We start from the raw sequence: 25,954 nt of genomic DNA on the forward strand, positions 1-25,954 counted from the left end.
CCCGAGCTGATGTCAAAAGTTCTGTTTTTGAAATTTGGATGAAAGCCCATTTTCCTTTTAACTTGAATAAACTGTTGACGTTCATGCACTGTGCCTGGCATTAACTTGAGTCCTGTGCTCAAAGTGTGGTTATTTTTAAATGGTGCAGGCATTTCAAATCCTACTCAGAACAGATTTATTGCGCCTCTGTCTTCAAACTTAGCAAATCCAGTCGGAAGCCGTGCTTTTAATCATTCCTGACATGCGTGTTTTCTGTTTTTCTCCCCCCATAGAAAGTGTGCATGGTGCACAGTTTTTACCTTTCCCTCTGACTCTTTTCCTGTCTTTCAGACTCTCTGAAGTCAGATGACACTTTGCCTGTTTTTTGGGGGTGTTTTTATGGCTATTTTACTATTTAAATGGAGTCATTCCTCACGACTGCCATCTGTTTGTTCAGGATGAGCGCGTGCTTTAAAGCAAAGAGTGAAATTCTCTTCCATTTTTACTAGTAAGCACTTTGTAAGGCATTGAAACTTATCATATTACAGTTCAAAAGGATGGTTTTGAATTGAATGTAATTAAATTAGTAATTAAGTGTTACTGTTCCACCAAAAATAATTGTTGCAGCAGTAGTAGAGTAATTTTGGATTTCATTTAATTTGACAATCTGTAAATTGCATTCACTGTTTGATTAGGGTTGTGTACATGTAAGCTGAATAGCTGAATATTGCAAAATGTTCATTATTTAGTACTTCCTACTATGGATTCATAGTGGCCATGCATTTTCATTATCAGTTCCTATCACTAAATCCTTTTGGAAATATGATATTCTTTGTGACAAGGCTTCACAACCTTTGTCTTTTCTCATTTTAGAAATATGGCCTTTGGGACTTTTTTTTTTCTCCCCCTCCTTTCCCTTTCGCAGTCGTTTGTTTCCCAGGTGGCCAGATGGATTATGGTCTCACACTACAGGACAGACGGGTTCAGAGTGTGAAAAGTGTCTGTATATGCCAATCCAAATTTGCAGTGACTGCTGCAGAAGGACTGCGAGACATCTCTCACCTCTCACCCAGGAGGGTTGAGGCAGATTTCATAGCTGATTATTAAATCTGACAGCTGTCCGGCATTTTTAACTTTTTTCTTTTTTTCTCTCGAGGTCAGCCGAAGAGCTTTGAATAAATTCCATAAACCTTACTAACTTAACATTCGTATGATGATGTACATCCTGTGATGGCTTGTAAAGCTTGTAAAAAAGTCGTCTTTTAATGCTATTTTTGACACTTTGTATGTCAGACCATCAAACACATTATTTCCATATCAAAGATAATCTCAGGAAAAACAAAACTGTGTCATGTTCTAAGGGGGAAAAAAAAAAATAAAAATCCAAGCTGAGAAACTGACTCGCAGCACCACCAACCATTTGTGAAAACTTGAAATTAGTCTCACAATGAAGTGAAGGAACTCTGGTTGACTTTTTTTTGTGGAGTTGGTTTATTCAGACTGGAGGGTTTTGGAGAAATAACGACGATGCCTCAGCAGTAAAGAGTGTGCCTGGAACTTAAAAAAAGCAACAAACCACAACAGAAAGCATTCTGAAGCAGATTCTGAAGTTCAAAGTGAGACATCAGACGCAATGACATTAAAAGCTAAAATGTAAAACACAGCGGAGTAGTGGCAAACTGAGAAAAGATCCCTAACCGAACTTTTTCAAAGACTGTAAAATGACATGACAAAATTGCCGTCGGCTACAAGAATGTTCCCTGCAAAGCAGCAATGGTAGGACGCCACAGTCTGTTTCAGGGCCTCGGTTCAATTGGAGCTGACAGGCGTTCCATCCAGCCAGAACAGCTCATGACCAGTCACACAACCGCAGCCGTTTTCTCCATTCAGGAAATACTGAGAAGCTAGTTTCATTCCTTGGAACTCTCCTCAGAGTTAATTATTCTGTGTTAGCAACCATAATGGCCCCAAAAGGGCGATAGAAATTAGGCTCGGCACTTACACTGAGGTGCAGCGGAAGGATCGGTAAATGATGGCGGCATTATCTCTCCGCGCCACCTTCCTTCACCTTTGGCACTGACTCATAAAGCACATGGGGAAATGCAATCAAAATGAATCAGACACGACTCCTGTTCAGGAAATGAATGGATTGGCTGTTCATAGGGTCTATTAATGTCACCCAGTGACATACAGTACATGCCTGTAGATAGCCTGTATAGTGTGCACTAAAAAAAAACCTTTTTGTAACATTAAGTGGACAGAGGTTTGTGTGAAAACAGTTGAAGATGTAGTTTAGTGTAATTGAAATATTTATTTTTATTACAAAAAATGTCAAATAAAATAAAAGAAAAAACATACACATCAAGGGTAGTCACTTAAAACGGATGGTACAAGTGGAACATTATTTTGGTGCTGATGCAGAACCAGAACCAGGTTCTGCAATGCGCATCAGAGTGACATCACCAATCGAGACACAAAGCGTGCCTCGTTAGATACCATTAACAGCACTTAATGAAAGAAATTGCATTTTTAGTGTGCATTAGATCAGAGTGCATACAGTTGTCTGGTTCGTACAGATGGCAGAATATGGCAAAATACTGAGCAATTTCAGTGTGATAAGAGTAAGCGTTAAAATCTTAACGACAGAATAAAAATGGTGGACCGCTTTCTTGTGGTAGAAGGTTGATGTGTTTTGTGTATCTGAAGATGTTGTATTTCATGTGCAAGATTTGGCATGCAATCCAGTTGAAGTATAAATACATCTGCCTAAAATGTTTGGGATAGACCGATTTCCAAAGTTTCTGCAAAAAAAACCTTCAAAATGTGACATAACAGACGTACTCGCGCTATCTGACCCTTCAGGATGCTCTGTAAGAATGCCGATTTACTTTCTAGTTTGATAAGTCCTTCATTGTTAGATTTATATGTAGAGGAAGAAATTAGGAAAAGGAAAAAAGAAACAAAAACACAAATGCCTAACGTGCCCAAGGACATTTGACAATTGTAAAAGCTTCATCCATCTTCAAGACAAAGTATTGACTCCTGATGCCAGGGGGAATTGGCAAACACATTCATTTGTGTCAAGCCAAAGCACAATGAATGAGAGAAGTGTATTCTTTCTATTTGCCGGAGGTAGTAGTTAGACAAACTATTTTTAGATCAAACATTTAAGTCTGCTGAATTTCATATGATTGTTAAACTGTGTAGAGCTACATGGGTTGTTGTCGGTTTATTTGTTCCAATTTTGTTTGGTGGCAGATGTCTGCTGGTTCGCTTTCCGGCTCTCGGGGAAGAAATAAACTTGGATCCGAGAATATAAATTCTAGTGACAAGTTGCTTAATTATGAAATTTAAATGATAAATATAGATATTTTTTTTGGTACTTTCCGTTCACTCATACAGAATTATGAAGCTTGATAGACTAACTCTGTGCTCTCCAGGACTTTGAGATTTTGACCTTGTGCTTTTACTTAACCAGTACTGCATATTTTTAAGGACTTTTCACATTATAATTGTCCTTTGATGAAATGACTCAATTTGCATAATTATCACTTTCCACTCTTGAAACATACCTCAGCCTACCACAGACTAATCCAGTTGTTGCCACGTAAAGGCACCCTTTTATTTATTTTTTTTTCATGCTGCAAGAGATCAGGCGTGCTGACCTCATGCTGGCAAAGTGGTAATTTCATTGAGCACAAGTGTTTTCTTTCCTGCCTTTTCCTAGAAATTTCACAGCATGTCGTGACATCAGTCATGTCAAAATCAATGCGAAGCATACTACAAGTGACAGGAGTCGTTCCAGAGTGTTGTACTCATCCAGTCTGCAAAACAAAACTTTGAAACAGCAGAGGCTCAGAAATAATGTGGATTTTTTTTTTTCTGGTAGACTGTTTTTTGGCAGAAATATGTTTGTTCAGTTCTGCCAATTTTTGGTGTTTTTGGGTGTAAAGACAAATCTTTGTTTGTTCTTGCATGATGTAATTACATGCATTATCTTGAAGACATATTCAGCTTTTATGTCAGGTTGCAACTATAAATTCAGTGTATTATGATGTTCTGCTGTACACATTGAGTTTCTTATTGCTGTTTGTTCTCTAATGTTCATTTAGAAACCTATATTTAGCTGCAACATTAAGGCCGTTGCTGATGGTAACACGTGGGTGGATTTTATTTAGAAATATTAGCGTGAACGTGGCAAAAAGACAAGTTCAGCAACCATTTCTGATTTCTTTTATTTTTTTTTGTAATGCATCAAATCCATGTCTTCATCTTAACAGATGACAATAATGCAACACTTTGTTAGTCTTTAAATAATTATCAATAAAATACTTTCACATTTGTGATATTGACAAAGGAGTGGGGGGGAGAATGAACACGCTGTCTTGTTTCAATCAATCAAATTTTATTTGTATAGCAAATCAAACACAGATACTAGAAAATGCATGATGTATATATATCTATATATATATATATATATATATATATTTTTTTTTTTTTTTTTACCATGTAAATAAACTAGAAGAGTGCTTTTCTAGGAAGCGGTGTTGCATTTCACCTCGTCTGTGCGCGTCTCGTAGAAAAAGTTCTACAACGCAGGTTGAGTTTGTATTTTTATCCCCTCGTTTTCGTACAAGCTGAGCTGAGGGCTAAAGCGAAGCAATCTAAACCATCAAGATCCCACAGAGGAAAAACTAAGTATTCCAGCACTACCACTTTAAAGCAAATATCACCCCTGGCACAGGGGAGTCATGTGCAGCAGCACTTTGCTTTTATCAGTGAAATATAACACCCACCTCTAAGGAGGGGGAAGATTGGACCTTTTGAAAAGTATTTTCTCACACACACTCATCACTGGAGGTCCAAAACAAAAATATAGATGGGAATATTTTATGCTTTTCAATGTGTGTGCTGAAGTAAACATCAATGAGGGTAGAAACTCATAATTCTCATAACCACTAATTTAAAAAAAAAAAGAAACATTTTCTCCAAACATTTTTCTCAAATTTAGATTCACATTTTTTTACTTTAAATTTTAAAAAACCCAACATACACAGTGAGATGGGGAAACTGCTTTAAGACTGCTTTAAAAGCAGCTTGTATATTAATAAACTTTAAAATACAGATTACTTTCTTTTCCACAGCACAAATCAAAAAGTGGTGCATTTATATGACTGATTTAGAATTTCATCCCAGCTGAAGTGGAGAGACGCATTTATGCAGGGGTCTGTTTACTGTTATGAGCCTTGGCAGAAGCCATAAGTCTCCTGTCCTGCTCTTTCACTTTTCCTTTGGTTAGTGGTTAACATTTGTATGCACTAGTGCTCACTAGGTGCTCAAACACTAAGCGTTGCATCTCTGCGGTTTCAGCAGCTGAATTGAAATGTCCATTTTCATTTTAGCTGTCTGTGGTCAAGGAAAAAATCCTGACAAAAAAAAAAGACACACACACATACTGGTCTCCTAAAGTCTGGTTGTTTGCACTCTCAGCAAATGTCACTTTTCATCATTTCAGACAAGCATCCTCTCCCTCTTGTTGGCACGATTTCCCTTTGCTTTCATAATCTTTGACTTGTGTTTCATTTTTTTTAATGCAACTCTTTTTTTCTTCCCCTCTCCTGGTTTTACTTGGACTGACAAGTTGCCATGTCAGAATCAGAGGGCGTCATTACAGAAAGAGAAAAAAAAAAAAAAGAGAAAGGAGAAACACCCTGAAGTAAATAAAACGGGAATAAAAACACTCCATTTGCACTTGGGTATGTCAATTTTTGAACCAGAGCTGCAAAATTTATTCATGCACTTCCACTCACCCTTTGAAATAACTTCCTCAGGACTACTTAGCAGCAAGCTGAGGTTTTTCCAATCTATTCATGCTCTTCCAGCCCTGGCAAAACTAGGTTTCAAGAGGATAATTGGCACTGAATAACAGTAGAAGAGAAACTGCTGCTCTACCCTTTTGCCTTTGTTGTTTTGCTGCCTTTGTAATGCCAACAAAAAGAATCAATTGCATAATTATGTTTGACTTTATGGATTGGCTTTTTTCTTTAACATCATATGCCAATTTTGTTTTTGAGTCTACCAATCGGACTTGCCCTTTCTTTTTGTTTTCGGGGTAGTGTCAGCCTTTAATTTTAGGCAGTATTACTTAGTGATCATCTGTGGTTGATGGTACCAGACTGACTGGCCCCAGTATAGGGTAAAATAATAGCTAAAATAAAAAAAAATAAAAAACATATTCTGTTTAAGGGGTTGATGTTTACTGACAGCTTGAATAAATTATCACAGCAGATAGAAAATAAAACAACAAAGCTTGTGGATGAACAAAGAAGTCTTGCTCTGACATAAACTGGCCGTTTTTGGCTTTTTTGTTTTTTCATCCAGTGAAGTTACTTGCAGTGGTTAAAGAATCCAGAAATTTCACTCAAGTCAGTGTAGCAATACTCCTAATTTTTTTTTTAATCCAAAAAGTTTAGGGTTTGGTGATAAAGAATTGCTGAAGAAAATGTTAGAAATCCAGAAATCCACTGCAGCTAGTACAGATTATGAACACACTGGGAGAAATCCGAAGAGGGGAGCAGCATTTGGCTCAAATGTACATTTACACAAACACTTCCCTGAGAGCTATCTAAGGCAAAGCTGCAGATTTCCCAGGTCCAGTGAGGTAACTGAAAGCTTGGCCCAAGGGCATCTCAGCAGGCGTTGTGTTGACAGAAGGCAGTTTTCTTGCTGTACTTGACAATCCTAGCCAATGGAAATTCTTTGAAACTGTAGATGGGGACCATCACCTCGCAAGGAATAAGGAGTTGTAGAAAAAGAAGGATGGATAGTTGGACATTCTTGACTATTGACTTTTAAAACCTTTACTTGACACAATTACTAAAGAAAAAAACAAATTTGAAAAAAAAAAAAAACACATACCATACCAGGGACCGACAAATATAATTCTGCTTATTGTGTTTATTTAACACGATGATGCACGCACACTTTCATCATCTTGTTCTTATCTACTTATCTCCACAGGCCAAAGTGCTGTGCATACAACGACATCTTCAGCAACAATATAACCTGAGACAAAGGTTTTCTAGGAAGAAAACTTGTGAATATGCAACACTGTGCAAATGTATTCATACCACCTGAAACATTTTGCATATTCAATTTATTGTATAAAAATGTATCTGATAGACCAACACAAACTAAGTCAGTATTTATGGATTCCCGTATTTGGGGGATTTTCTATGGAACTAAATTTCAAATTACATGTGAGAAACCTGTCCATTCACATTTTTTTTATTGTTTTTCTTAGAATATACTTAAAATGTTTTAAAGACAATGCACCTGGGGTAGTTAGAATGCCATTGTGCAACAATAATTGGTACTTTTTGGCTGGTGTTTCATAAGCCTTCCCTGCCCATTCTTTGTAAAATGGTTCAGTCTCCTTCAGTTTAGACAGAGGTTTTCAAGTTTTGCCACTGATTCTACATTGGGTTGATTTGGAGTTGGGCTAACCAACACTCCAACACATTTCAATGATTAAATGAGTCCAGCAACAAGTGGAAAATATGTTGCATTGGGGAAAAAAAAGTAAACTAAATGTTACTGGGAACATAAAAAAATTAAAAATAAAAAAAATCACATAAAGGTTAGGCCAGCCTTTGCCTCTTTTCAGCCATGGAGATCTATGTCACTTTTTCTCCACATCCAGACTCTTTCTGCTTCGAATGACGTGCCGCAGCCTTCGGAAGTCGAAGCAGCCTGTCAGGTACTGCGAACTCTTCATTAGGCGCGGCCCCTTCTCCGCCATACCCCGGCACCATGTAATAGAATTTATAGAGTGGTAGTTGAATTAGGCGTTCTCCCCGAATGGGTCTCGGCTGAACGAGTGGGGGAGAGAGACACACTGGAACGATCCAAAGCCATCAACTGGGTCCTGTAAATTGATTTCAGGCGGTTTAAATTAGCAGACGGTGAGACGAGGTGCTGATATTTGGTTTGGAATCTTAAGTTGGGAAACTCATCTATAGTGTCATATCCAATTTGCAAATGGCCAGGTAAATGGAGTGGAATTATTCCTGACAGGTACCAGCCAGGGTGACATTGCATGCTATCGTGTATGTCATTTTCATGTCAACTGAGACTGGGCTGGAGCCAATGAACAGAACTTTTTTTTTTTTTTTTTACCTGGATTCTGTAGATTCTGTCCAATAATTTTCAGTTTCAGCTTTTTAAACTACATTGGGGAAATCTGAATTGGTAAGCTCAGATATATGCTTTATTAAAAGCAGTAGTTGATCTAGAAAAAGGGGAATCGAGTTCACATCGTTAAAACTAATGCGGTTTGGGTGAGGTACATTTCCCAGCCTCAAACCGAGCACAATGGTGAGATGAGGAGAATATTAGGCAGTGGCTCTGTATCAATTTAAAGTTAACACGACTTTTATTGTATATGCTGAGGACCTCCTGGGACAGTGCCCAGAGATTTATCTCTATGCATTTTCAAAAATGAGGAAAGCAAATAGGTATTTATGGTTGGGCTCTTTTCAATCTGTGAGCAGCTGAAGCATCTGCAGCACATTTTTGGGTGAGTAAAACTTTGAATTTGTTGTCCACATGAGTTCAACCTGTATAAAAGTAAGATCTGTTCTTTAGAGTTCGGTGGTATGTCTTCTTTTTTCAAGGTTTTTAATTGGTGGATCTCACCAGTATGGACGACATTATCAAGGAGAAAGCTAAAATCATCCAGTAAACCTTCTAACAGGAACATTATAATGACAATATATAAACGAAAAGGCCAACATCACAAAATGTTCTGTGCAAGAAATGGGAAACTACTGCAAAAAACAAAAGAAACAAACAAAAAAAAAACTTTTTTTAATTCTTTGTCTTGAAAATTGATGTTCTCAAATCATCCAGCCATGACTGAGTTTGAAATAATTTGAAAAGTAAGTTCAGATGGACTGTTTCCCAAATGGGTTAGATCACTAATGTTGGCTTTAATAGATGAGGAAAAAGACTCGTGAAGAATAGATGAGCTGTCCTAAAGCTGCTTTTTTTTTTTAATATATTTTTTTATTAATTGCTGGCATTAATTTGAAATAATTTGTGGGGTATTAAACAAAGTTATTGAGTCGGTGACAGTCCTCTAACTTGGTTATTGTGCAATAACCAGATCCCACTTGTCTCCATCTCGAGTGGAAGAAATGTTGTATTATATTTCATGTTCAAAGTTTTCATTTGAAGCTGTACATCAACCGTTACAGAAAAGCGAGGCCAAGGTGCGTCGGCTTTGTTACTGAAATACAGCATGCTTCTCAGAAAAGCAACTCTGCACATCTTTCACTTGCAGCACATATAAATACGTACCAGGCTCGGCTACCAGGTCTGGAAGAATTAGCTTCATTTGCATTATTCATCGGCCCAGCAGCCAGACACATCTATCAAGGCTTGGTTGACTCGCTGTTGGAGAATTTATTAATATGACCTGTTAAGATACACGCGGGGTATTTATTGAAGCAATTTTCTCCTTGAGCATTTCGCAGAGTGGCTGCAACTGCTTATGTATTTGAAAGGCACCCGGGACCTGGGACTGCAAATAGCAGACTGATGGGGCGATAATCAGTTGATTTCTGAACAGCTGAATTTCACATGGGGTTAGACAAAAGACCTAAGTCCATTAAATGGAAGCTAAATGGGTTCATACATGAGGTGGAGAATAAACAGGTCTATTCTGCGGGGCACTTTGCCAGTGGATTGGCAGGTTTACTGAATGAAATGGAGGAAACTTGGCTTATCAATACGCCGCTGTCAGTTTTCCGATGGGCCCATCCATTGATGCTGTCATTGCCTCAATTGAGCGCACACTGTTTATGCTGTAAAGGTTGGTGTAAAACAAACTCGGGTCAGTCAAGAAAAAACTGAAGCTGCTGACAAAAAAGAGACAACAAATTGGTTTGCATTTATTTGCACAATGATCATCATTGTTAATCGTGTTCTTTCTTGGCAAATAGTTTAACTTTAGACCAGAAAGATGGCATTCCACAGAGACAAATGTATTTAAATTGAGATTGTGCCACAAACATTAAGAATCTCTGAGTCAAATTGTGCTACAAGGCATTATTGTAAGCAACCAGAATGTCAAGTTTTTACTCCAAGTAAGATCTTTTAGTTCCACTGACTCTGATTTCAAACAGCTTCCATGAACAATAATGGCTCCCAATTTTCATAAAGAGCGCACCACAGTCAGGCCCTTTGAAGATGGAAATAATCCTCTGAACTCTTCAGAGTTGGGCTCCCAGCTGAGGAAAAGAGAGCATAGCTCCAAACTACACCCTGACTCGGTTGTGCTTGTTGAACCAGCCCAGACATCTTGTGACACTAGAAGCTTTGTCCCAGTTGTATTGCTCAGAGGAAAAATTGTCACTTCAGGCAGTTTAAACCACTGAAATTACTCTTCAGGAAATTGAAGATGGTCCCAAGTATTTAAGGATTTTAGATGTATTTTTCAAAGTCTGTGAGATGCTGTCGACATGCAAGCTTGTTTCTTTTATTCTGCAAACAACAGAATGCAGTCTTAGCCAAGTTTCAAGGCAGTGCTCACACGAATAAAGACGAAAAGTGTGACACTGCATAGAGCACAGAAGGTGCTAAACAATACTGCTCCAAATCAAAGAGCGCTACAGAAGTTTACAATGGGTAGTTAAATGTGCCCTGCAGACTCGCTCCACTAAAACAATTCTAGCTCAGTGTAAGTGTGAGACAGAATAGGGCTACTGTGGTGAAGCTGCAGCAACATTTACCTGTGTCTACAGAGTGAGGTGGCTTTTGGATGTAATGGAATAAAAAAAGGAATGCTTACAAAGCATGGTAGTGTTTTCTTCTTCATTGTATTTTTGAAAGAAAGACCTAAAAATTGCCCGTGAACAGATGATGCTTCAGCCGGAAGCTATCCAAATATGTTACATTTTTCAACACACATGAGAGGTTGACCTAGTGTAGATTACTCTTTGTTGACTAATTATATAATTTTTTCTAAGCTGCCATTTGTTACTTTATAGAAGATTGTATTTTATCAACTGTCTTGAAATCCCCTAGTACCGATGGCTCATTAACTCTCATTAATGAAAACAGAACAATCTAGAATTACTTTTCTATGGGAACAGGAGGCAAAAAGAAATAGTCAATTCCAATGTTGCCAGATCAGCAGATTCTTATTGGTTCAGTGCATGTTTCTTTTCCAAGGCAACAAATAGACAATTTTAACAGCATATGATTATTTTTTTCTTTTTAATCATATTATTTGCTCATCAGGGTACAGTTGAAAAAAAATCAATTTCTTTCCATGTTGCAGAAAAGTTGCGTTTTTCATCACAACCTGAAAATATAACATTAAGCAACTTTTAAGAGTAATGGATTTGTTGTAAATGTCTTTGCATAAGCAGTTTTTTTTTTGCTCTGCTAAATGTTTAAGTTATAAAGCAAGTTTGCTGCTACTTCCAAGGACTCAGAAAATCAAACTCATTTTTGTGCATCGGGAATTTTAATCACTCGTTTTTTTTTTTTTTTTACAAGCCTGAACATCTGTTGTTTTTTTTTCTATTTTTTTTTTTTTTTTTTACTTCCAGGCACATTGTGCCACAAATTCATATTCCACCTGAAGACAGACTGCAGAAGAGTCTCCATATTAGCAGAAAGAACAATAGTGTTAAAGAGGAAGGTGGGATGCTAATGAGTTCTGGATCACCAGGCACATAAACAATACCCTTAACAGATGGGCACCAACAAGTACCAGCTGCAGGGGCAGTGGAGTGAGGAAGAGTCTTGTCGTTGGAGAGGACTAAATAAAACCCACTTCCGTAGGGTTCGGTGTTGCGGTAGGCACGGCGGCAGTGACACCCGTCGAGGAAAGCTAACCTGTGGCCGCTGACGCAGGGCAGCAGGTGGAACCACAGCGACGACAGACACTGCTGTGCCCTCTCTCGAGGATGGCGGCCCCACTTTGATCCGATGCATGATTCATCACTGGCTGACTTGACCAAGGACAGCCAAGGAGATATGTGCACAAAAAAGAAAAATAAAACTTTCTAATGGATCATTTTGAAAGGGATTTATTTATGAATACTAAAACTGAAGGATTTATGGGGAATTTTACTGAGAGATATCAGCATCATCGACACCAGCAAAGACTTTTCAAGATTTACGACGGGTTAAAAACTTTATTGAACCTACATTTTTAAACACCATAGCCTTTGTCCCCCAACAACATCTGGAGAGTGACTTAGCAAAAGCAATAAACTGTCTTCAGAGCTTTGCACTACTTTTGCAAAAGCTGCCATCTATACCTTCCTCTATATGTGCATCGGAAATGCGTTCATACCCACAAGTTACAACAAATTGCATGAAATCTTGTGATAATTTTAAGACTGTACAAAACAAAGTAGATCGTTAGTGTCAGGTGAAAACATACATGTAAAAAAGTGAGGTCATTTTTATTCACCTCCTGTAAATTGATACATCTAAGACTTGCCTTGGTTGTATGTCTGCCAGTCCTGCATATCTAGAAGCAATTTTATTTTCCACAGCTTAGTTCATATGAGGTAGAAAAGGAACTATTGACCAGCACAGAGGTGATACAACGGTTAGCGCAGAAAAACCAGATAGTCGATGCCTGAGTTGAACCATAATTATGTACAAGTTTGACATTCAGGCAAAGAGATTACCAATCACATTATTGCTTAGAGTGGAAAGAATATAATTGTATTTAAAAATTAGCTGCCAAAAGTCAAAACAATTTTTTTAGAACTTCCAGAAGTAGGAAAAGAAATTTGTTTTGTTGGGCACTGGTCAGTTTTCTATTTCTTAAGACAAAATATGTCTTAATATATGCACATGCAATATATCTCTTGTCACTGCGTCAACAGATGGAGTCCTTGCTTTATATTCACAATTGTATTCCGCAATCTCAAGCTCTCTGTGTTCATCATGACGTTTGGACCTGTGACGCAAACGCTTCTTATAGCTTTACATCCCAACCCAATGTCTCTCTGATTGTGGGGGGAAAACTTGGGGGCTGATATCTGCTATGCAGGTGCAACATAAACAGCCCATAGCATGAACAGAAGGGAAGTGTGAGGTGTACAGATTGCAAAGGTCCCTTTGATTAGGAAGGCACATTGTTTTCAATCAGCAATCATTAAAAATAATAGATACTCATTTTCCAAATGCATGGCAGAAAGTCTGTGGAGCCAAAACAAATGGCATCGGCTTGTTGTGACATGTGCCTGCCCACACCTGCAAGATGAAGGATTTAGACAAAGACAAAAGAGGACCGTGGAGAACTTGTCTGTATTTGGATGTTTTTGTGTGCCTCTGTGATGTTTAGCTTTGTATCTGTGTGTCTTGCAGGCTGTTATCTTTATGATCAGAAATCTTTCAGCACCTGGCTTGGAAATCCAGCAAAAGTAAAAGGCAGAAAGTTTTATGCAAGTGTCAATTACTGAATCATTTGCCTAGAGCAACAATACTAATAAAAAAAAAACAATATTTAAGCAGTGATTTTGTTCTTCGAACCACAATAAATTTGTGCTTTTTTTTTTTTTTTGAAGAAAGACTGCATGTCAGGGAAAGTTCTGCAAAGCTCAGAGGGGGGAAAAAAGGCGCCGTGCAGCGAAGGTCGAATTATGCCAAAGCTTGCGCTTGATCACAGCAAGACGGCAGAGTTGGACCCAACTTTAATCAAGCACCTGGGAGCTATAGAACACGACTTTTGCCACCAACTGGATCAAAAGAAAAAAGAAAGTCAAGCTGGCGTTCTTAAAATGAGCTCACAGCCCGAATGCTAAACTAAATTTGGTCGGAAGAAACGGATCAGTTTAAAGTAAATGATTCCAGTTGGTATTGAATGTGACACTATCCAGTGCTCTGCTAAAATATGCCATGCAATTCTAATTTTAATTTTGTCCTAAGAGTTGTGAGCAGGGACTCTAAAGGACAGTGTCATTGTCGTCAGCATTGTTGTTGTAGTGAATCATCTCCAGCCTCATGCTGCTGGCATTAGAGTGCCAACTCAATTAGGACATTTCACAGGAATCGTAAAAATCTGGAAGTTTTGAGAAACTGCAGCACATGAGAAATTTCAAACTTTGTTCTGAATTTAACATTCAGAAACTTCTGCAACATCCTTGATGGTTGTGCAAGAGGCACAACCATCAACCATGCTTCTGGGTCTGATTCAGGGCAAAAGATGCACAATTGTACAATAGCACATCTGTGCATAGATGCATAGTTTGTGTGCTTGTTGCTTCAACTCTGAACAACGTTGGTTCTTGGATCTCACTTATCGGTTGGTACAACCAAAAAATTGAAAGTAGCATTTTTGGTACAGCTTGATTGGTCATAATTTCATTTGGCTTTACTTTAATGATACTTTTCCAAGGTATAACAATCATTTCTCATATTTTTTAAATAAATTTCTCTTGTGGCACTAGAGAAATTTAGAAATCAAGCTGATTTCTAAATATATTGACATAGTGAGCTATTGCTGCCAACATATCCATTTTGATTTTTACATTGATTAAACAGTCCATGTCTACAAATTGAATTTGGTGTGAGAGTAATAGAAATATCTACACACTATTAGGCAGATGGTCATAACGTTAAACAACAGCAAATGGTTGGAGCCGAGTGACGGATTATCCACCAGCCAAGTGTGAATGTTCCTTTTCAGGCATCATCAAAGCCATCAAACTTGTGACATTTTGACAGTGAGCTTTCTTTAATTATCAAGCCTCAGTCGTCTACTGAGACACCAGAGTGGCCCTTAAGATCACTTTAGCTATCCATCACAAGCTGTCACAATGCACACAGCGAGGTCATATAACTTTACGCTTGACATAGGGGAAGGACAGCATTTGTGTGAGGGACAGATATTTTTTGCTGGCATGAAGCTGATAGACAGCCCCCCAACCCAATGAGGTCTGCTTCTCTAGTTATTTGATGGGTAGTCAGCAGCAGCATGTAAAAGATTATGCCAGGGTAATACAATTGTGAAATGTAGCTTAAAGAAATGCCACTTCCTATTTATTTCTCAATTAAAAATGACATTCAGAATGACACACCTATTTACAATTTGATATGTGTGAGCTTTGCGACACGTCCAATGAGGTAGAGTTCCCCAGTGACAATAAGAGCAACCTTACCCCTGTGTCTCCTCAATTTTCAGGTTTGGGAAAGCTGCCAAAACGCAGCATTTACAAATCTGACAGATAAGATCATTCAGGACTCTCTCTCTCTGCTCCCGCCATCAACATTGCCTCTCTATCACCTTTACCCATCGACTCATTTTACATCCTACCACAGTATCTCGCATCTAGTTAAGTCATGAAGGGTGCATATCAACTCAATTTGGTATCTGCTGTTCTGGTAATTAGGCATAATTTAATTTCACCCTCAGCATCTTCCCTTCCTCCCAACCCACCTTCCATTCTCTCTTGCTTTGCTGAAAGACTCTGAGGAAATCAAGCAGTTATCTCCTGTAGAATATGTAATTTCTCTGAATATTTATTCCCTAGATCTGCTCAAACCTCAAGCAAACATGTTTTTTTTTTCTTCTTTGTCCATATTTTTGGAAAGGGAAAGCATAGACAAGAAAACCCACATGCTGTGAAGAACTGGCTTTAAGTTTGTTGGCAACAACTGACCTACTGGTAAACCCACAGTGCAATTTAACAACAACACAAGAACATCAAAGCAAGAAAATATATTTCTTTTTAAGGAGATGACTTTCCATCTGCTTTGGATGAAAGGGAAAGAAAAAGACAGTCCTGTAAAATATTAAACAGTCAAACAATGTAAGAGGATTTAGTTCATGCAGAGATGCCTGAAACGAAGTTCAACACTGAGTTATTCATGCATCTCTTCATTTAATGTAGTTAGAGTACTTTCAGACCACAAAGTAATGAAATGGCTTTAGACATTTTTTGGTAAATATTTTATTTAGCTCTCATCTTTTTTTCAGCTGCATTTCATCCTATTCCATTATCATTGTGAAACAATTGTTTGGTGGTTCTAATTTTCAAATCTTCTCTACTAGCACTGTTGCTATTAGTATCGTGTTCTCTCCCTGTTTGTTATTATGACAGCACCTTGCCTTTGCCTTCAATCTTTCCCAAGGTTAGAACATGCAAATTATATACTAATTTGTTGTAGATTTGATAACTGAATTATTATGTTTGGTTGCTTAACATTGGGTTGAAGATTGTTTTACAAAGTATGTCTCTTCCTTCAAGATGACTTAATATATATTTTAGATGGAAACAGGAGTTTTAAAAATGTGTTCTATTTCGTATGTGACATTACTGAGAAGTTGTGTTTGAGTCTGTTTTTATTTAGGATATATTTCGGGAATTGCCTTAGGCTATGTTCTAAAAGTTGTGCTTGTCCCCAGATTTCACTCCGACTGCGTCGTGGTAATCCCTGTCTAGAACGCTGTATTTGTTGCAAAGGAAATTAATTTTCTGAAGAAATATGTAAAATTAAACACATTGCTTGAATATGTTTGCATAACTGCTTTGTGTTTAAAGCTGTTGTTATTTTTGACGGTGCACATGTCCACAGATGTCTTGGTGCTTGACCTGAATGTTATTTTCAACTTGCAAACCAACAACGTGGTCCCACCTCTGCTTTTCGCTGTGCAATGGCGTCCAAGCTGCTTGGTAAAACTAATATACAATAATATTAGTCAATCACAGCATTTGATCAATGTCATTACATATCTGGATGTGGTGAAGATGACTTGAAGTTCAATGTGACATCAGAAGGAAAATTTTCTGTGTGTTTGGCATGACTTGTGTGTTAGTATGAGTGTTTCAGAAGCCACTAATCTACTGGTGTTCATTTCACTGGTTTACAGAGAATTGAATCGGGTTAGCTCCAAATTTCCAGACTGTTATTGGGGTGATATCCATCCCTTCATAGAGGTTGAATACCGACAACTACTTTCTTCCAGGACGATGCTACAGAGTTGAAATCTCCTCAAGTTGGTTTCATGAGCAAATCAATGAGTTTATTTTACTCCAAAATAATCAGATATGAGCAAATATTTAAATATATTTTAAATATATTTAAAATATAAATAAACATTGAACAGACTTTGTGTTTAGATGTTCTGTTACTGTTATGTTCTGTTACTCAGCCATGTTTTCAACCCAGATTGAAATACAAATCAAACATGACTTTTCAAACCTGTTCAAAATGGCTAAGTAGTCACTTTCATTGTGAAGCAGTCAATGGAAACACTTAGCTCAAATAGAAAAATAATTGATGCCACAAAAAGGGAAATTCATTGAAGGTTCTTTTCACCTCTTCCTCCACTGTGGAATCTTTCGTGACTATAGTATCAGAGACGGGCTCTGAGATGTAACAAATGCTTTCTTTCACGCAAGCACAGCCTGAAGCCAATTTCCAGCACGACTTCCATGCTCCGGCAGCCATTGTGCGCCGCTTTGCTTCTGCCACATTGCTGACATTTTTGAATATGTGAGTCAAAGAGCCTGCAGTCAATTCTCACAGTAATGTCAGACCCGAATCAGGCAAAAATGTACTAGTCAATCGACTCTCAGCTGGCAAAGACGCAGTAACCGGCACACCACGAGGTCCTCTGACTGACTTTGAACTGTCAGATGTGTGTGGAAATGGTTTAAAAGCTCCAGACTGTCCACATGGCATCAGTCATATTAAAAGAATATGACAGTAATGGTGTTTCTAAAGCTAGCTCTAAAATTGTTTTGCTAAAAAAACAAAAGTTTGAAATTTCAAGAATGAAAAAAAAAATACAAATCATGACCACAGCATTTCATCCTGGAAGTTACATCAACATCTACCAATTTTTTACTCCGATACATTGTTCATTTATACATACAGTGTATAAATGAACTTTGTTTGGCATTGTTTCAGTTCCACACACGGTGTATTTATCTTCGGGCTAATGTTGACTGTAGCAGGCTACCGAGACTCCTCTGCATCTCGAGCATCCCTCCATGCAGCCTGGTGATGCGACCAGGTCGAGTTCTTCGGATGAAGATGACTTCTTCTCGTCTCTGGAAGCATCATAGACCCAAGATGGCGCAAAACCATTTAATGCCTCCCTGTCCTGCTCAGCTGACCACATGGATTTGCTGAGGTCCTTTCCTTCTGTCTGCAAGCTGTCTGTCAAGCTCAACACGCCCCTCCCAGCATCTGCAGCATTCGAACTGCTGTTCAGCATAGTGGGTCTTGAAGGTTTTACAGTTTCAAGTGATTCAAGTTTTGTGCAAGGATGACCACAAGGGAGGTTGAGATTTGGAGGGGAAGAAAAAAAGTCGAGGGCAAAAGTGTAGAGGGGATGGGATGAGGGGCTTGTGTTTGCAAAGTGTTTAAGATTTAGTTAATAGGCCTGAAGTGCAATAACAGTACCATCTTTTTTTTTTTACCTCTGGTGAGATGTACACTTCATTTCAGCACTGCCTTTTTTTACATTTTAAGGTAGGTTTACAAAAACAGTCTCCCTCTTCAGATGCTAAATTAGCTGCATTTCCCTCCCAATTTTTTTTTTTATTTTGCATAATGACCAGTTGTGTGCACCTATAGTTTCTGAAGTAGAGTAATCATAACGGCTTTTTTTTCTTCATGTTGGCCGCATTTTCTGTACTGTCTATTTATTTTTCTCATTTTCAGCACTGACCTTACTTAAAGGGAAAACTTAAGGCTTACAAAATTTTGTATTTTCTGTCCTGGAGGGTGTATATACTAAGAAGCTGGTTCAGTTGTAAAGCAGGTTAAGTTAACCTTGTGGTTTAGGTAAAGCACCTAATTTTCTTAACTAAATGATGCCTGCAGGTATATCTATTAGCAGGTTTAATTTTGCCTGCACTTGGTTGTGTACATTATTTTGAGTGTATTTGACAATAAATATGTCATTCAAACTGCATTTGCCTTGTTTTACTTTTTACTTGTACTTTCCATTACATTACTTGAGTACATCCATTTTTACAGTAATTTCCATACTTAAGTACAAGACGTTTCAGATACTTTAAGACTTTAACTCAAGTAACATTTCAGTCAATGACTTGGACTTTGACCAAAGTCATATTTTGGAGAGGTACCTATACTTTTACTTGACTCTGTGTGAATGTGGCAGAGAAAGTTGTGACAATAATTCCATATGTAAAATGCCAGCAAGCGAGCGGTGAGGTGTGGTGTAGAAGTGACAGATGGGTTTAAGGCAAGGATGGTATTACATCAGAAATCAGCTCTGAGCTCCATCCTGTTTGTAACGGGGCTAGGCAAGCTGACATGAAGTCAAGCATGAGTCTCCTGGGACGATGATGTACAGACAAAATTCTGTGATCTACAGATTGGATGAGTTACGTGGAGGAGATGGGGGCAGGGGCGAGGTGGAGGCATTTTCTGAACACAAAATGAATAGACGTTGGAAGAGGAAAACAGAAGACGTTTCAAAAAAATGTGGAGATGGGTGGAACAGAGCAGCTGCATGGAGTAAAGATGCTGAAAGTGGATGAGTTCAAGTACCTGCAGGCAACCATTCAATGTAACGGGTGGATAAAATGAGTAAAGACTGAATGGAGATGAATAAAGGGTGATTTGTGAGAATATAAAGATCAGTTTGAGTTGGATAATTTTGGGACAGATTTAAAAAGAAAAGGTTAGAGAATGAACTGTGGATGCCTTGAATACAGAATGTTATACCCTAAAGGAGGTGGGAATAAAACGAATAGAGGGGAGAAAAATTATAAAACTTAGTCGAGATGAAAATCAACATTTCGTCGAGTCAGTTGCATAGCTAAGGAGAGGCAAACATCCATGTTTACCAAAATGATTTAGGACTCCCAGCAAACCCAACATTGTTTTAGACTGTGGAAGAAAAACTTCATCAAATAAACTTTGTACAAGAGCGAGAAACACTGCTACTCACAGACTGTACAAAAATGACTTGTTCTTATTGTTGACTGAATTGTAGCTTTTCATGCAAAACCGTGTGTGTGTGTGTGTCGTCAGGAAACTTCCCATATCACTCTGAATTCACCTACCCTTTGGTGAAATACGCAGGAAGGAAAGTCCTGCTGTGAGGATTTAAATTCAAGTGAAAATCTGTGGCGAGGCTTGAAAATTGACTTTATAGATGTTCTTCATAGATATTCAATGTGTGATTTTATTGGCTCCCATTTACAGGGGAAAGTCTGTGTGTCTGGATACACTACTGGGAGGCCTTCTAAGTGTATAAACCACTTCAAGCCTTGTTTCTTAAAACACTTAAGCACATTGTCATTAGCATAGCAACACATGCAGACCTGAGCTTCAGGTTGTAAACTGGAACTCTAAAAAATCTCTCTTGAAACATCAGCAGACACACAATTCTCAAAGAAAGTGCAGATTGCCAAGTGAATAAAAGGACCTGGTGTACAAAAACAATTTTATGTGAAATTAATGGGGGGGAAAAAATCTGTTGTTTGTGATTAGGATCTACTGATAGGTTCAAAGATTTCCATCTCTCTGAACTTCACAGTACTGTTGGAGCAGAATTATCCAGACATTTTTTTTTTATCTCTTCTCCCAGCTTTGATGTGGATGGGAGTTAATTAGTGTGACACATTGAGAAAAGAAAAGTTTTTTTTTTCTTCAAGTGAGAATCTGCTGAATAGCTTTCCTTTTCTTTACCACAAATTGTTTTTTTGGTATGTTTTCTTTTAGACATAGTGTTTGATGGTCACATTGTTGGGCACATGTATCAACTGCTTTTGCAGCATTTTATGAGATCTGTGGTCTTTTGTTGTTGTTGTTGTTGAGTATATAAAACTATATTTAACTCCTCCTCTTTCATGTCCAAAAGAACAAAATTGAATGGAGCCAGAAATATTCTCACTTTGGTCTCTTGGGAGGAATGAGGAAAACTAAAATGACCACAAGAAATTTTAGTCAAAGGAAAAACTCCTTAAAGATACCTCAAATTAACTCTCATAAGAGTATACATAGATAATGAATTTTGTCACACTCAAAAAGCAGATATGAATTATTTTGTGTGTGTTTGAAAGATTACCAAAGAGTAGTTCATACTTAAAAAGCAGATGGAAAAAGATGGAGTTCTTAAAATCTTTGACAGAATTTAGCAATGTGTCTTTACATTTATCTATCTCCCTGGAGTCAACAATGAGTATAAGTTGTTGTCATAGTTTGGAAAACTTGCTCAAGCTCAGTCAGATTTGAGAAGAACGTGTGTAGATGTTTGTCTTCTCCATCCTCTAACAGACTTTCTCCCATGACTGCCGTGTTTTTAGTCCCATCTCTCTCATCAGCATTGACCAGCTTCCTCATATCTGCGGAAAAATAATAAAAGTCTCCATAGCATCATCTAATTATTGTTCCATGGATCATGAGCTGTTCCACATGAGCAGTGTGTCTTTTGCCTGGACCGTCCGTTTAGGTGGGATGTTCAAACCTTTAGACATTGATGTTACTAAACTGAAAACACTGCAAGCTTCTCTACAACTTTACCTCTGTCCTGTTTAGAGCTTTCCCTGCTGTTCATGATGAATGTTCTCTGACAAACCCTCTAAGGTCTTTAGAGAACAGCTGGATTTACAGCAATATTCAATTACACACACACTTATTAGATGACTTTAGAAGACAATTGGCTTCCCTGGATTGTATAGAGGGGAATCAAAGTGAACGGTGCTAATGAAAAATGCACGACACGTTTTATAATTGTTCTGTGGAAAAAAAAATACAATTGAATTTCAAAGCGCTCGAATACTTTGGAAAAGCAAATAGGAAATATAAATGTAGGACAGAAATAAATAAATACTACAAGAATCGGTACAGTTCAAGTTTGTGTTTACTTGTGTAACTATATAGTTTATGTAGCTCTGCTGTATGTTTTTTATTTAACCATGGAAACATTTACCGGCCTTCCACACAACTAATCTCCCCCATCAGTGTATCAGCACTAATCCACTTACCAGTACTCATTATCCCCCGTCTGCCGATACACATTGATTGAAATATGATAGTCATCTGAGATTGAATTAGCAGTGAGGTCACAGTGGTAACCTTGCAACAAATTAGTACCAGGGAGCCTTAAATTTCACACGCTTAGAACTAAGCCCTGTTCGCTTTGCATGTGAGCAGCAGAAACATAAAAAAAGACTCCTGATGTTTTTTTTGTTTTTTTTTCAGCGCTACTTAATTGATCTGGAGCTGATTCAAATATAAAGACGTGCTCACAAGTAATTGCTAATGTGTGCCGTGTGTCTTGTGAGCGCCGTGTCCTTGTTAATTGTTGGTTGTGAGCAAGTGTATTGCCCTTGCCGTATGTCCCTGTTCTTTCATCTAATTATTTACTTTAATGTATGTCCTTGGCCACAAACATGTCTCACACAAATCATAGTCTTTGTACTACGCACGGCCTTCAGACTATTCAAATACAAGTTTGTTTAATCATAGTTTAAAACACTTATTTAGCTGCTTTCACTTTCATGATCAAGAAATCCATAGATTAGCAGTAAGTAGGCAACTCAAACTGAATAATGCTCTACTTTGTCATCCACATGCTACCATAGTTGGTTTTCTTGGTATGGTGTTATGTCAGTAGAATAGTTTCATGTTAAAAATGGTAACCATTATGAATGTAGCACATGCACAAAGATGGTGATTTTTGAGAAAAAAATTCCTACTTTTAACCAGAACCACATATAATAACAGAGCAACAGCAAATAATGAGTTGTCTTAACATGGATTTGAGACATTTTTGAATGTAACTCTTGAACAGAGTGAACTCCCGTTAGCGGGCGTTGAAAAAAAAGAAATTAGCCGTAGCTCGCTTGCACATTTGCCAGTAGACAAAGACAGAGCATTTTATGATGATGAAAAACATTGATGTCTTCAAACCCAGACAGACAAAAACCATTTGTCAATCAAACAACAGTTTTCCTGACAAACAAGGCATCATAAAATTCAAGGAGGCATTTAAAGACTTGTTTTCTGTGACTGAATACCAGCAGTTTCAAAGGAACTGATTATAAATCAAAAAGTGACATTGCTGTCTGTGTTGTTCATTCATCCTAGCTGTTAGAGGCATTGGCAGTGATGACGCGAGACATTTCTACCATTTGTTGATGCTGTCGGTTTTTATAGTTTTGTCTTTTGGAATTTATTCCTCTCCACTGCTGTAAAGCGGAGCGATTGTAAAAGGCATGTACTCAACTGCTTTCATAAAATCAGCAAATTTGTTCTCGTTTTTTGGTCGTGTGTGTGCCACTGTGCAACATTACACCAAGCGTCGTAAAACAGAGAAGAGTCTGGCGGTGCCTTGGCAGAACAACAGCAAAAGGCAAATTAAAGCTAATTAACATCTGTTTCTGGCTCTTCAGTGTGATTTAGGCAGTCAGGTTCCCTTCAGATCAACCAGATTTGCAGGCACCCAAAGGAGTCAGGAAGGAAGCTGTCGTAAATGCATCACACACGCACACCAAAATGTGCTCAAATCAACACTTTTCACGCCTGTGTGTACTCAAGCAGAGAGAAAGAGCACACAACAAAGATACTCCTGAAAGTAGATGCAGATTTAACCAAATACCAAAATTTGAAGACATTAAGCCTCTCGTCCCATTTCAACGAGTGTTCTGCTTTCAAACTCTCTGCATATGGTTAAATATAATCTTATAAATTTGCGAACAGTTGCCGATTGTGATGAATTTGTGCTGGTTTCAATTTAAACATGAGGCATCTTGTTGGTCGGAAATTGAATGTTAAGAAGTCAACCTTGAGTTGTAAAATCTTTGTGTTTGTTTTCAAGGATTTTCATTCATGACCTTGCAGATTATTACTTGTTTTGCTTTTGGGTTGCTCTTTATTGGTCATCATCTATTGGAGCAGAAAGCAGTGGCCTTGAATGTCCCCTGATTTAATACAGGCTCTCAGAGTGTGAGTTGATATAGGCTTGAATAGTAATTGTGACCCGTTCCAAGTGTGCAACGTATTTAAAGTCACCGCTTACTAGCTGAAATGTACTATTCAAATAAACTTTACTTGTTTTGCTAGAAACATGTTAGACTCCCTTTTACTTTCACAATTATTTGTGACCTTGATTCAGTTGTCTCTGTGTGTGGTGATTTTCTAACTTCCTGGATATATATTTCAGTGTGAGGGAGTACAGAAGTAAAAAAAAAAAAAAAGCTTTGGTCAGAAACGACATTTATCTCAATACATTACACATATTTTCATTTGAAGCTGCCTGAGGAAGATATTTTTGTCCACAGTGCTTGAGTCACGGTACTTACGTTTGTATGCTCAGCCTCTTAAGCCCTACGATTTGTCTTTAGTGATGCAGGACCAGGCCTCCATGTGGAGTGACTCACCTCTGAATAACATCGAGGCCTCTTACTGGAGCATACATCACGGCACAAAAAGCCACAGTTTTGGGTTTTGGCAGGTGGGAGGCAGACAGAGGAATAAGAGCGATGTCACACTTGTCATGCCAAAATGCACATGTTAATCTAGAAGTGCAACCTCACACTTATCGCACACGCGCACACCCTCGTGCGCAAACACCCTTAGCGACTCCTCTGGCTTATCAGCGAGGCAGACAATAGCATCCCACGTGTAGCGCGATCTATCATTTTTTAGACCAGGGACTGCATTACGAGGGCTCAGATCGTGAACTAGATGGGCCTCTCAAGGGGGAAGAAGAAGTGCAGCTTGCCAAAAGCGTGGAAGCGGGGCAAAGCTGCACAGCCAAGCAGCGGAAATGAAAGGCGGCTTGGGCCTCTTGGATCTCTTTCTATTCTTCCCCCTATCTCTCATTTCACCCTTCTCCATTTCTCTGTCATGGAGGGAGGATCACACATGACTGAAGAGGCGATGTTGGGTGTGTGCGGCGGGAGGTTGGATGAACTGATAGAAGCTAGATTCCCGATAAACGCTGAAAAGGCAAAGAGGCATATAAAGGAAGCCCAGTGTTTGTTGTCGTCGTCAATGGCTTCCTTTCTAATTAAAGGGTTTGCTGTTGGTGGAGGATGAATTTCACACAGGCTGTCAGATTAATACTCAAAGGATGACATCAGAGGCCTTCAACAATAGACAGAAAGATAATGTCAGCTAGAGCGCACAAAAGCAGTCAGGATGTTGGCTGTAGTACAAATGCAATGTGTCATTTAGGAACCTAAAATTGTACTTATTGATTGGTTTATCATGATAAATACAGTTTCCCTGCAAACCTACTAAGACCTGGCCATCCACTAAAACCGACTTATCAAGGAAGGTGTTGATCAGAGAAACAGGTTTGAGCTCCACGTGTCAGGTGGGAGAATCTGTCAACAGGACAATCATTTCTCTTAACAGACCCCAGCATTGATGAAAGACTTGCAAGATGAAAGTTTTTGCTCAAAAAAGTCTTCAGAATTGATTAAGAAATCTCATTAAACCCATCTTGTGACATGACAATAGTGTGATGATGTTCAAAGCCAATGATTTATTTTCCAAGTCATTGTAAGTGGAAATACACAATAGAGATGAACAAATGCAGAAATCTCAACCGTAACTATAAGAGATAGAAACACACACTGGTGTGAGTGGAAAATAAAATTAGACAAGTGACTGCCAGCTCCAATAATAGGAGCTCAAATATATATGCATTGAATTGTTGCAATAGTTCATTTGTCATAACCTCAACCGTTTCGTTCGGCTCTGGTTCAACGCGCTTACCCTTTAATGTGAAGTGACAGTGATGCTCTGCATTTAACAGCTCCGCGTTTCGTTTGGCATCCGGATCCCCAACGCTTCCCGACTGCAATTTAAAAACAAACAAATCCACTCATGGTGCATTTTGCTGTTTATTGGAGCACATTACGAAATAAGAGTTCATATGAAATTATATGCCAATTTTTTTTTTTTTTTTTTTATGGTAACCTACTTCCAAATGCTGAGTAATGTG

The sequence above is a fragment of the Poeciliopsis prolifica genome, unplaced genomic scaffold, assembly GCF_027474105.1.
Source record: "Poeciliopsis prolifica strain line A6 unplaced genomic scaffold, Auburn_PproV2 SCAFFOLD055, whole genome shotgun sequence".
Taxonomy (NCBI): domain Eukaryota; kingdom Metazoa; phylum Chordata; class Actinopteri; order Cyprinodontiformes; family Poeciliidae; genus Poeciliopsis; species Poeciliopsis prolifica.